The sequence below is a fragment of the Aquarana catesbeiana genome, linkage group LG04, assembly GCF_042186555.1.
Source record: "Aquarana catesbeiana isolate 2022-GZ linkage group LG04, ASM4218655v1, whole genome shotgun sequence".
NCBI classification, from domain to species: domain Eukaryota; kingdom Metazoa; phylum Chordata; class Amphibia; order Anura; family Ranidae; genus Aquarana; species Aquarana catesbeiana.
In genome coordinates this window covers 518,772,622-518,785,273 of record NC_133327.1, presented here as the reverse complement: position 1 = coordinate 518,785,273, position 12,652 = coordinate 518,772,622, and the positions used below count along the sequence as shown (strand labels likewise).

Sequence of the window (12,652 nt, the reverse complement as noted above, 5' to 3'; positions counted from 1 at the left end):
ATATATATATATATATATATATATATATATATATATATATATATATTTTATATTTATATTTTCGATTCATTGTAAGAGAGACTTTCTCAACTGGTAAAGACAGTGGTGACTATGCACGAGACAGGAGCACCCATGGACAGACCAAGTAGGTTTGCCCTGCGTGTTTATTCCGAAGACAATAAACAGACACAGTTTAATGCATGAGGGCATTGTACAGCATGTAAAAAGCACACAAAACATCTGCTCCTCCGAGCCACTAAGTCTAATCTTTATTTTAATTAGCTTAAATAGATCCTTAAATGTTAAAATATGTAGGTGCATTGAACTACAGTCGACCTACTTGTGACATGCAGTTGATTTAATTAAGAGCTGCATCAAGCTGCACTTCCATCAACTGTTTTGGCACCCAACAAAAAACCCTGTGTCCCCAGGCCCTAAGAGACCTAGCACATTCTGTTTCTGGAATGCCAATGTCACTTCAGTTAATAAAATATAATATTGATTTCGTCCGCATATGTTTATGGCTGGCCATAAACATCTGTGCTATGCAGAGGTTTAGTAATGGCCACTTGACCATCTAAAGAAACCGTTATTGCAACATATTGGAAAATCGCTTTGTTTATAGCCCACTGTTCTCTTCTCTATGAAGAAGAGGGAATAAATCTTTCAGAGTGTGTGCACCACCTCCATCCGTCAGTTGAATCAGGAGGTAAACGGTTGCAAATTGTGGAGTCATTTGAGATGTCTAACTGCCCTTTATTCTCAGTGAGATGCCAGCATGTCAATGCCCACCCCTGTACTGCCCTTTCTGCAATTAAATACTTATTTCTCATTCTTATTCAGCTGTAGTTGTATTCAGTGTCCTGAAATGTAATTTTGTGATTTAGCTTTTTAAGCTCATGCACTATTTAACTGTCACTAGTTTACTCCTCTATAATTACCTTTGATTCAACCAACCACATTTTTTGCAATTAAAAAATATATGTCATTAAAATGTAAATAATAGTATTAAGGGTGGTTATTGAAATATGAAGTGACATTGGAATGTAAAGTGGTATTGCTACTCTTGAAAAACACAAGAAGCTTCTGATATGTACTGCTCAAAACCATTTAATGTGGTTCTAAAGGCAGACGGTTTTATACCTTAATGCTTTATACCATCAAGTTAAAAAAACCTTCTGCATGCAGCCTGGCTCCACCTTATACTTACCTGAGCCCGATCTTGATCCAACAATGTGCATGGGTGTAGTCGCCCTTTCAGCTCTCTCCCTCCTCATTGGCTCAGAGACAGCAGCAGGAGCCGGGTGCTTTTAATCACAGTCAGTGAGGAGGGTGCCGGGGGTGGGTTGGGACTGTGCCTTGCTCTGTGTGTCAATAGACACACAGATTAGGGCTATGGAGTGAGAACGCACAAGTGCCCCCAGAGCAAGCAGCTTGCTATGAGGAGACCTAGAGGGATGGAGATGCCAGGTGATGCGGCAGGGGGAGGATAAGGGCTGCTCTATGCATAATTATTACATGTTACATGCATAGTTATTACATAAGTATGACATGTTTGTTATTTTAATTTAAAAAATTAGCATTTACAATCACTTTAAGTTAAGAAACTTATTGAGCGACTTAACAGGATATTTCTACTTGTTAAAAATTTGGGACAGGTTGAGAAGGTAGGGTTCCTACTATTATGTTTGCACATCTATACACAGAGTGATAAATGGTTTTAAGGGTTTATCTACAGCTGAACTGAAACTCGGGTGCTGATAACAGTTTAGGATAAACTCCATAATGACCTTATGTGATAAAATGAAAACAGCGGTAGTATGCAGTCATTTTTGTTTGTCCACTCTTATGCCTCAGAGGACTAAATTGTGCCAAGTTTATATGGGTTACTGCCAGTGCAGATTTTTGCATAGCCAACCTAGGCCATAGCTTAGGGAAGCAGGTCTGCCAGGGGTGGCACATAGCTAGACACATATTTTGCTGACTTTTTAGGTTCCAGACTGCCTTCATGCCTACCAAACAAATCCGGCTCTGTACTAATTGTTGCTGTCCTTGCTAAGTTACTGCACTTTTGTTGGTGGAGTGTACAGTTCACCTGCTTAGGTACCATACTAAAATTGGTTAGCTGACTGGGGGTTAGACAGGGCTGGCACAAGACAATTGGAATAGGATGGCGGGAAGGATAAGTCCAGCTCTGCTTACTGCAAAACATTCCTCCTTGTGTTATAGTATTCTACTACTGTATGCTTAAGGGTTCTTCATCTTAGATCACAGACAGTAATGGCTTTACTTAATAATTAGCTCACAGAAGCTGGTAACAGGGTAGTTTTAAATACACTAGTGCAGAAAACTACAAGTTTTGTTTTATTGGCTAGTGTTAGTTATTATGCAAAATGCAAGTTTGTGGGCCATTCCTTAAGTGCATTACACAGGCAGTATACAAAGCCTGAGGAAGGAGCTATATAATGACTGAGGAAGGAAACTAAGGAAGGACCTAAATGCTTCCAACTTTAGTAACTTAGGTTATCTATGAAAAGGGTTATCACCTAAACTCCACTCTTTCTGCATTAAACAATGGCTGAGATTGCACACAACTATACGACAAATACAATAGTGCTATTCAATGTATCATTTTTAATGGTCAGATTCAGTTATTAACCACTTGCCGCCCGCTATATAGCAAAATGACGGCGGCAAAGTGGTTTCAATATCCTGACCGGACGTCATATGATGTCTTCAGGATATTAAGCCGCTGCGCGCCCCCGGGGACGCGCATTGCGGTGATCGTTGTTGCGGTGTGTCAGTCTGACACACCGCAACACCGATCTAGGTAAACAGTCTCTGACGGAGACTCTTTACCACTTGATCAGCCATGTCCAATCACAGCTGATCATGATGTAAACAGGAAGAGCCGGTGATTGGCTTTTCCTCACTTGCGTCTGTCAGACACGAGTAGAGGAGAGCCGATCGGCTGCTCCTCTGACAGGGGGGTCTGTGCTGATCGATTATCAGTGCAGCCCCCCTGAGGATGCCCACACTGGACCACCAGGTATGCCACCCTAGACCTCCAATCAGTGCCCACAATGGATGCCAATCAGTGCCCACAATCGGCATCACTGATTGACAGGCATTATTGTTTGGAACTGATTGGCATCCATCAGTACCATACATTACAGTACATCAGTGCCACCTATCAGTGCCCATCCATGCCGCCTATCAGTGCTAATCCGTGCTGCCTATCAGTGCCCATCCGTGCCGCCTATCCATGCCCATCCATGCCGCCTATCAGTGCCACCTATCAGTGCCGCCTATCAGTGCCCCATCAGTGCCGCATATTAGTGCCCATCAATGCCACCTCATCAGTGCCACCTCGTCGGTGCCCATCAGTGCTGCCTTATTAGTGCCCGTCAGTGCAGCCCCATCAGTGCCCATCAGTAAAGGGGAAAACTTACTTGTTTCCAAAGTTTTGCAACTGAAACAAAAAAAGACATTTTTTTTTTGGTCTTTTTTTTATTTGTTTAGCAGAAAATAAAAATCCCATAGGTGATCAAATACCACCAATTTGTGGGAACAAAATGATAAACATTTAGTTTGGGTGCAGTGTAGCATGACAGCGCAATTGTCATTCAAATTGCGACAGCGCTGAAAGCTGAAAATTGGTCCGGGCAGGAAGGTATATAAGTGCCCAGTATTAAAGTGGTTAATATAAAGTGGGATGCATTTTACTTAGGACATGCATAAACTTCTAGCTAATTTCAGCATATTCTGTTGTTCTGTTAATGCAATGACACAAATGTCTGTGTCTATAGCCTGCATTTACCTTCATGATAAAAGCTGGCTATAATGCACACATAGCATAGGTCATTGGACAGCCCATCTCAGTGACCACAAATAAGCATAAAACTTTGTATTTGAAACCAATGAGATACATTTGCACTGAATATGTTAACACTCTGCTTTTACCTCAATGCTCAAACATGGTTTGCTGCAACTGTGAGTTACAATGCAAATCTGTCACCTGTGTGCAAAGGGGCACCATGTAGCTAACTAGCATATTGCTGTTGACTTTTTTGATGTCATTAAAGTAAGATTTGAACCATAATTCTTAGGCTCACTATAGACATCAGAGGGCATTATTAGACTTCTGAGACTTTTACCAAGGGGTTACCCTAGTGTTCATGTTTGTTTTCAGTGTAGTTGTAATCGGGGAACATAGCTGGACTCCTATGTTACCTCATTTACTAAGCTCTGGAAATACTACACTTGCAGAGTTCAAGTGCACAGTCTATTTGCCTTAGTAAATCAACTCCATAGTGTGATCAATCCCAACAAGTACAATTATCTTCAAGAAAACAATAGCAATGGCTTGATATATCCAACATGGCCAGTTGCCATTTCCACATATTTCAGTTGACGAGGGTTGTTTTCTCATGTTTATGAGTACCCTAAAAACTGAAAAGGACAGGCGAAAAAAAAAAAAAAGTGTTAATTCAATCATCCATACTTTAAAAATACCTCTGCCCAAAAATGATTCCACTCTCTGTTTACATATTGTGGTTGATTTACTAAAGGCAAATAAGCTGTCTAATTTGCAAGAGTAGTTGCACTTTTCACGGGAATTTGCTTCAGAGCTTAGTGAATGTAATGAAGTTTAACTATCCGAAGAATATCTAATCGTGCAAAAAAAATGAAAGAAAAAGTAGTGTTTCTTGCACATGATTAGATGATGAAAGTTGGCAGAACTTCACCTCATTCGTTAAGCTCTGGGGATAATTCCCTTGCAAAGTGTACAGTCAACCCCGGTTCACACTAGAATGTGGTGCTGGAAACCCATGATCCTTGCGTGTTTCTTGCTTCACATTCAAAATGCACTGCCCTTGCGATCTGCAGTGGTTGTCAGTGCAATGTTAACAACACCCCAAATGCAGGTCGCAAACGCAGTGCATTTGCCTGTACCATGCAATCCAGTTGCAGTGCATTTCCAAACTTAGTGCATGCACTGCTTTGGTGCGTTGCGGTGTGCTTTGAGTCCAATAAAAATGAGTGCAGTTCCTGTGCGATTCAGAGGTGATTCATAGGGGTTGATTTAGTAAAGGCAAATAGGCTATGCCCTTTGCAAGAGCAGTTGCTCCAGAGCTTAGTAAATGAGCAGAAGCTCTGCTGACTTCCATCATCCAATCACGTGCAAACAAAAATGCTGTGTTTTTTTTTATTGTCCTTGCATCATTGCATGTGATTGGGTATTCTTTGCAAAGTGAAGCTTTACCTCATTTACTAAGCTCTGGATCTACTACACTTGCAGAGTTCAACTGCACTTTGCAAAGTGCATAGTCTATTTGCCTTTAGTAAATCATCTCCATAGTGTGATCAATCCCAACAAGTACAATGCTGAGATGAGCAGTATGCAACCTTTTGAGAAATATAAAGTGAGAACAAACCTACACATCTTTTGGTGCTCTTAAAGTGGGGTTCCGGCCGAAATTATGCTTTTTAAATAAAAATACCCCTATAATACACAAGCTTAATGTATTCTAGTAAAGTTAGTCTGTAAACTAAGGTCTGTTTTGTTAGTTTATAGCAGTAGTTTATTATTTTATAAACTTACAGCAGGCCGGGGCCATCTTAAGTGTGGGCATCTGAAGCCAGACTGTATTTCTTCCTGGATCTCATCCTTGCAGATCTCGCACATGCTCAGTGCAGCACAAGCAGTGTAATAGGTTTCAGGTCAGGTTTCCATAGCAACGGCAGTGTCAGAGGAAGTTGACGCCCCTTACCAGAAGGCATTGCAAACAGGAAATGATGCGGTGGGCCACGGCCAGGGAGGAGGAAGTGAAAAATTAATACAGCAGATATACAGGAGGTGCTGAGAAAAAAAATTTAAAAAATCCAATTCGTTTACAGTGCACAGTTTAGTGAGGGATGCTGAAGAGTTGTAAAAGTGTGTGGAACTCCACTTTAACAAGGGAACCCAGAAATCAAAGTGCCAGGCTGTTCCTTTCTTTATCAGCATTCTTCCTATTCTGTTTGTTTATCAGAGGTTTATACTAATACAGCTTCTTCCCTCTTTGCTTCCAAACTAGGGAATGCATTTTCTTATCTGATTCATAACCATCACATGTGTAGTATATGTTTAGCCATTGCTATTTAGAGGATCATCTGTGGTGTTTGTATCTTCATACAACCACCCATAACTGATCTGTGGTGCCTGGTCCTGCACAAAGAATGTAAAAAATGATTAGATACAAAAGCAGCATCCACAACAGCTGTCAGTAACTGTCCACCCTTTGCTGCTGATGGAATTCTTGTAGTGCTTTAAAAGTGTGGTACCCTCTACGAGGCATCTACTGAAAGCCTTCTATAAAGTTGTTTTTTTTTAATTTATTTTTTTTATATAATTAAACAGAAATCAAAACAAACTTATTTTCGGGGATATACACTTTTTTGTGTTTTTCAGTAATCAGTCCAATCTATGATGAGCCAATAGACAATTTTAACGTGTATGTATAGCTAAAAAATGTTTTCATTTTGGAGAAAGTAGGGAATAGTAAGTAAGGTCCCTTGTAATATCAACTTAGGCTCTCCTTGGGATACTTCAAAGTGAGCACAATTCCCATCTTAGACAATTGTCATCGGATCAAATATTCCCTTTGAAAAACTTACCTAACTGTATTTTAGTGACAACTCTACAATTTTGAATTTTGATTTTGAATTTCCCATCACTTTTTGTCTCCATCAGAGTGAATTTACCTGACACAAAAATTGTCAGAGATTCAGTGATTCTAGTTTTTCCACACTTTTTTTTCCACACTTTATTAAAAAAAAAAAAAAAAAAGAAGAAAAAGTTTTAGCGCTGTCTCTCCTTTAATGAGCCAAAAAATGTGCTTCTGTTGATAACAATATAGAACATTCAAAACCATTAGATGCCATCTGTCTTGGTTGCATTGGTTGTCTAACTCCTGGGGTTTGCACAACCATGATACAATGAGAATTATTCTGAGATTTAAAATCCTTTGTGCCTCTATCATACACTAAGACCCCCCTTTCACACTGAGGCGCTTTACAGGCGTTTTTATGCTAAAAATAGCGCATGTAAAGCGCCTGTAAACTGCCTCTTCTGCAGCCCCAGTATTTTAGCCCAAGTGCTTTCACACTGGGGCGGTGTGCTTGTAGGACAGGAAAAAAAGTCCTGCAAGCAGCATGCATTTCAACCATACAGGCTTAATTGTAGTGATTGTCTATGACTAGGTCATAATGAGTGAAATGTGTTGGGGTAGGTGGTCTTCAGGCTTCGAACATGGACAGCTCCTCATTGACCCGTTCTTGGGACGCAGTAGGGAGTACAAGCTTGGAAGAAGAGGCTTTTATTTTTCTTAGATTTTTGGTCTATTTTAAGTAAGCTCATATTTTATGTTACTACAACATTTACTTTAATTAGTAGCCAGACTATGAACATCTAAATATTTGCATACTCCTAACAAGCATTTGGCCGGGTTCACATACAGTATCTCATGAATCGCACCTGAACCGGTGAACAGAAACGCACCGGACCCTGGACTGCAAACCGCAGCCACACATACAGTATCTCACAAAAGTGAGTACACCCCTCACCATTTTGTAAATATTTTATTATATCTTTTCATGTGACAACACTGAAGAAACGACACTTTGATACAATGTAAAGTAGTGAGTGTACAGCTTGTATAACAGTGTAAATTTGCTGTCCCTTAAAATAACTCAACACACAGCCATTAATGTCTAAACAAAAGTGAGTACACCCCTAAGTGAAAATGTCCAAATTGGGCCCAAATTGTCAATATTTTGTGGCCACCATTTTTTTCCAGCACTGCCTTAACCCTCTTGGGCATGGAGTTCACCAGAGCTTCACAGGTTGTCACTGGAGTCCTCTTCCACTCCTCCATGATGACATCACAGAGCTGATGGATGTTGGAGCCCTTGCGCTCCTCCACCTTCCATTTGAGGATGCCCCACAGATGCTCAATAGGGTTTAGGTCTAGAGACATAGCCATAGACGACGTCCTTTTAAGACGAAATGTATGTCGGATGGTTGACGCGCTGACGTCATCGTTGAGTACCTCGTCCTGAACGGGTGTCTGCAGGATGGCTGGCTGTTATATTTTACCTTTGTTCTTCTGCTTTTTATCTACATATTCGTGTAAGTGTAACTCCTTTTTTAATAAAACCATTGTTGACTAATTTAGACTATGGAGATCCGTTTTTTCATCTTTTTGGGTCTATGTTGCTGATTGTCCATCTACCCACTGGATGGAGCCACTTTGCCTGTCTCCCTCCCATGGTGAGGTCGGAATAGGAGGCCTTCATCGAACGGACATCTGATTCCTTAATAAGCTGAATCACAGCTTACCTCTGGTAAGCGTGCAATCTTTCTGGTGGTGGATTCACATGGTGTTATTTGATGAACTGTCAAGCTCCATTGCACCTACTATTGGATACTATTTGGGTTCTTTTGGACTTTAATTTTTTTTTTTTCTATTGGGATAATTTATTTTTGATTTAATTTTTTCTGATCACTTCATTGTTATATTTGTCATTTAGGGATATTTGTTGTATTATTCTCTTAGTATTTTCACATTTATCTCACTTGTTTTTTAGCGCGGTTCATATTTTTTATTTATAGGTCTAGAGAGATGCTTGGCCAGTCCATCACCTTTACCCTCAACTTGTTTAGCAAGGCAGTGGTCGTCTTGGAGGTGCGTTTGGGGTCATTATGTTGGAATACTGCCCTGCAGCCCAGCCTCTGAAGGGAGGGGATCATGCTCGGCTTCAGTATGTCACAGTACATGTTTACATTCATGATTCCCTCAATGAACTGTAGCTCCCCAGTGCCGGCAGCACTCATGCAGCCCCAGACCATGACACTCCCACCACCATGCTTGACTGTAGGCAAGACACACTTGTCTTTGTACTCCTCACCTGGTTGCCGCCACATACGCTTGACGCCATCTGAACCAAATAAGTTTATCTTGATCTCATTAGACCACAGGACATGGTTCCAGTAGTCCATGTCCTTAGTCTGCTTGTCTTCAGCAAACTGTTTGCGGGCTTTCTTGTGCATTTTCTTTAGAAGAGGCTTTCTTCTGGGACGACAGCCATGCAGACCAATTTGATGCAGCGTGCGGCATATGGTCTGAGCACTGACAGGCTGACCCCTCCCCCACACCTTCAGCCTCTGCAGCAATGCTGGCAGCACTCATACGTCTATTTCCCAAAGACAACCTCTGGATACGACGCGGAGCATGTGCACTCAACTTCTTATTGGTTGACCATGGCGAGGCCTGTTCTGAGTGGAACCTGTCCCGTTAAACCGCTGCATGGTCTTGGCCACCATGCTGCAGCTCAGTTTCAGGGTCTTGGCAATCTTCTTATAGCCTAGGCCATCTTTATATAGAGTAAAAATTCTTTTTTTCAGCTCCTCAGAGAGTTCTTTGTCGTGAGGTGCCATGTTGAACTTCCAGTGACCAGCATGAGAGAGTGAGATCGATATCACCAAATTTAACACACCTGCTCCCCATTCACACCTGAGGCCTTATAACACTAATGAGTCACACCAGGGAGAGAAAATGGCTAATTGGTCCCAATTTGGACATTTTCACTTAGGGGTGTCCTCACTTTTGTTGCCAGCAGTTTAGACAATGGCTGTGTGTTGAGTTATTTTGAGGGGACAGCAAATTTATACTGTTATACAAGCTGTATTACAAAAATGTGAGGGGTGTACTCACTTTTGTGAGATACTGTATGTGCGGCTGCGATTTGCAGTCCAGGGTCCGGTGCATTTCTGTTCACCGTTTCAGGTGTGATTCAGGTGCGAATTTTTGTCTGAATTCACACCTGAACCAGACCCAAAAACGCACAGGACCCTTTTTTAAAACCGCACCACGGCTGCCCTGGGCATGTCATGCGAATTGGATGCAGTTAAAAACGCATCCAGTTCGCACATATGTGTGAACCCGGCCTTAGAAATTAGAAGTCTAGAACGCTGTCAAGTCACTGCTGAGGGGGGTAACCAAGGTGAACTGAACTTATGAAAATGCTTCACAGGGCCTGCAGCTACAGAGGTCAGTGAGAGTTTGTTTTGAAGCTTGTTTACTGATTTTAAAAAGTGACATGTAATGCCAATTTTTTTTTTTAACATTTTGGATAGGGAAGGGTTAAATCCCTTGTCAGCTTATTTTTTTATTTTTATTTTTTGCAGTCTGCACACTTTCTCTGCACTTTCTGCCCCAGGAACACAACAGGAAGTGAATGGATATCTTTACAAAGAGGGGGGGGGGGCTCTTAGACAATTGTCACCAGAACAGGTGTCTCCAGCAGAAGATTTATGCTTACTTCTTGTTCTGGTGACAGCTTTTGAATTTCAACATATTTTCTGTTTGGGTGGCAATAGCTACCAGGACAGACTGAAAGGATGAACTCAGAAAGAAATAAAAAAAAAAAATTGACAAGATTTCTAATCCTTTGTTTCGCTATCGAAAAAAAAAAACATTACTTATATGCAAGATTTTTAAAACATTAATGTGGGGAAGTGTTGGAGAAATTTACCCTCACTTTCTACCCTGATTTACTATGTTTTACTAGACAGGAAGTGAGAAGAAATCGCCAACAGAAATAGACAGGAATACTAATGATTAAAGTAGGGGAATGTTAGAATCCCTGTCAGATATATATATATATATATATATATATATATATATTTTTTTTTTTCTGTCAGTGTTCCTATTGCAGATTTTCTCTTACTGCTGTCTGTTGAAACCATTATCACCAGAACAAGAAGTGAGAGTAAATCTCTTTAACAGAGCTCCAGATAGCTGTAAAACCAAAAGGAATTTTAATATTTCCATGCTCTACTGTTCTGTGTAAATCTCAGGTTTAGTTGGACAGAAAAAAAATCCTTTGGCAGATACAATACTGTGTGCTTAGAGAGACTGTCCTTGTCTTCTTTGTATTTTTTTTTTTTTTTTTTGGCGGGGGGGGATTTTTTTTTTATTCCTGTCCTTGTCTCCATATCCCAAGGCTAAACTTTGGGTCTATCGTTTGCCGACCCTTACATTTATGGCTGGGATAGCTATAGATATAAAACACAGAGGACCGAAGATAAATCAAAGATCAACATTAGGTCTTTGCTGAGGGTTTTATGCTTCTAATGATATCCCTGACACCTTCTTTATTCCTAAAAAGATTGTATAGCACATTGGTGCAAAGTAAATATCTGAATATTGTATAGCACATTATCAGGATGTATCCATATCTAATTCAACTTCATCAAAGTTGACAGCATAGAAAAACCTGAGATCTATCCTGATTTTTTGATTTTTTTCTTGGCTCCTGCTGAATAATTTTATTCATAGACATGATGAGTCTTTTTAGAAATATGGATTCCACATACATCTATATGTTTCATGCAGTTTTTTTCAGTTTGGTTTCAGACACAAAAACATGTTCTGATAAAGCAAGAAAACAAAAACAGAAAAGCCCTACTATACATTTTTTTGTGGTTTTTGGTGACATCCTTGGCCCATTTAAGATAAGACATGATGATACTAAAGTAAACTGTGATTACACTGCCATCTAGTGTTCATTTGTTAAACTGCCCATATCAGTGAAAGAAAGTACAGTAAATTGAAAAGTATAGATTTGCGCACATTTTTTACAGTTCTGTTTAGTTTGTATATCAGCTTAAATTACATTAGCTCACTTTAATGTATAAAGCTGAGTGTAAACAGAAAGTATTTCATGATAAAAATATTTTTGGATGTAACAAACATTTTGTTTTTTGTATTAATTTTTATATTCAAGTTTAGTTAAAGTGTTTGTTAACTTACAAAAAAAATGGATCCTGCTCCTTTTATACATTTTATACACAAAATTCCCTGGCTTTCAAAATACTAAGTGTCCTGTATGTGTGCTTTATTTAAAAAAAGCCTTTCTATACCTAATTTAATAGCGACGCTCTCCCCCCCCACTGACTTCACTGGGGAATTTCAGCCCCTCCCGCTGTACCTGTTAGATCGGGAGAGAGGAAAGCCGGCCAGCTACATGAACGCTGAGCGTCAATACTAAATCAGGTATAGAAAGTTTTTTTTTTTTATAAAGCACACATACTGAACGCTTAGTATTATGAAAGCCAGGGGATTGCGTGATTTTTACTAAGTGGGTTTACAACCACTTTAATTCTGTTTCCATTCTGTTGACACTCAAAGTATATGTATATGTATTTCTCCCGTTTGCTCCCTTTTGGCCTGTTATATAAACCATTGAAAGTGTTTTATGAAATCTGTTTGACAGTTAAAAAAAAAAAAATTTGTTTATCCAGACAGAAATCTTGTGAGCTAATAACTTCCTGCACTCTCTGCCTCTAGACTATTATCATTTAGCATTGTTCTTTGTTATCTTCGTGGACTACCAAACATTGTAAAAAGATTGGAAAAGCGAGGAAGATGTTATGTAGTCCTCTTAGTTCTAGGGCATAGGTGATCAACCTGTGGTCCTACAGCTGTTGCAGAACTACAAGTCCCATACGGCATTGCAAGCCGCAGACAGTTAGAAGCATGACTCCCAAAGTCAGAGGCCTGATGGGACTTGTAGTTCCGCAACAGTTGCAGGGCCACAGATTAAG

The 12,652-nt window shown here is 40.1% G+C and overlaps 1 protein-coding gene across 2 annotated transcripts in view; it reads left to right on the top strand.

Annotated features, from left to right (window-relative positions):
- Positions 1-12,652, top strand: part of AKAP12 (A-kinase anchoring protein 12) — a 228,060-nt gene that overhangs the window by 198,785 nt on the left and 16,623 nt on the right. The gene's annotated exons all lie outside the window — the stretch shown is intronic.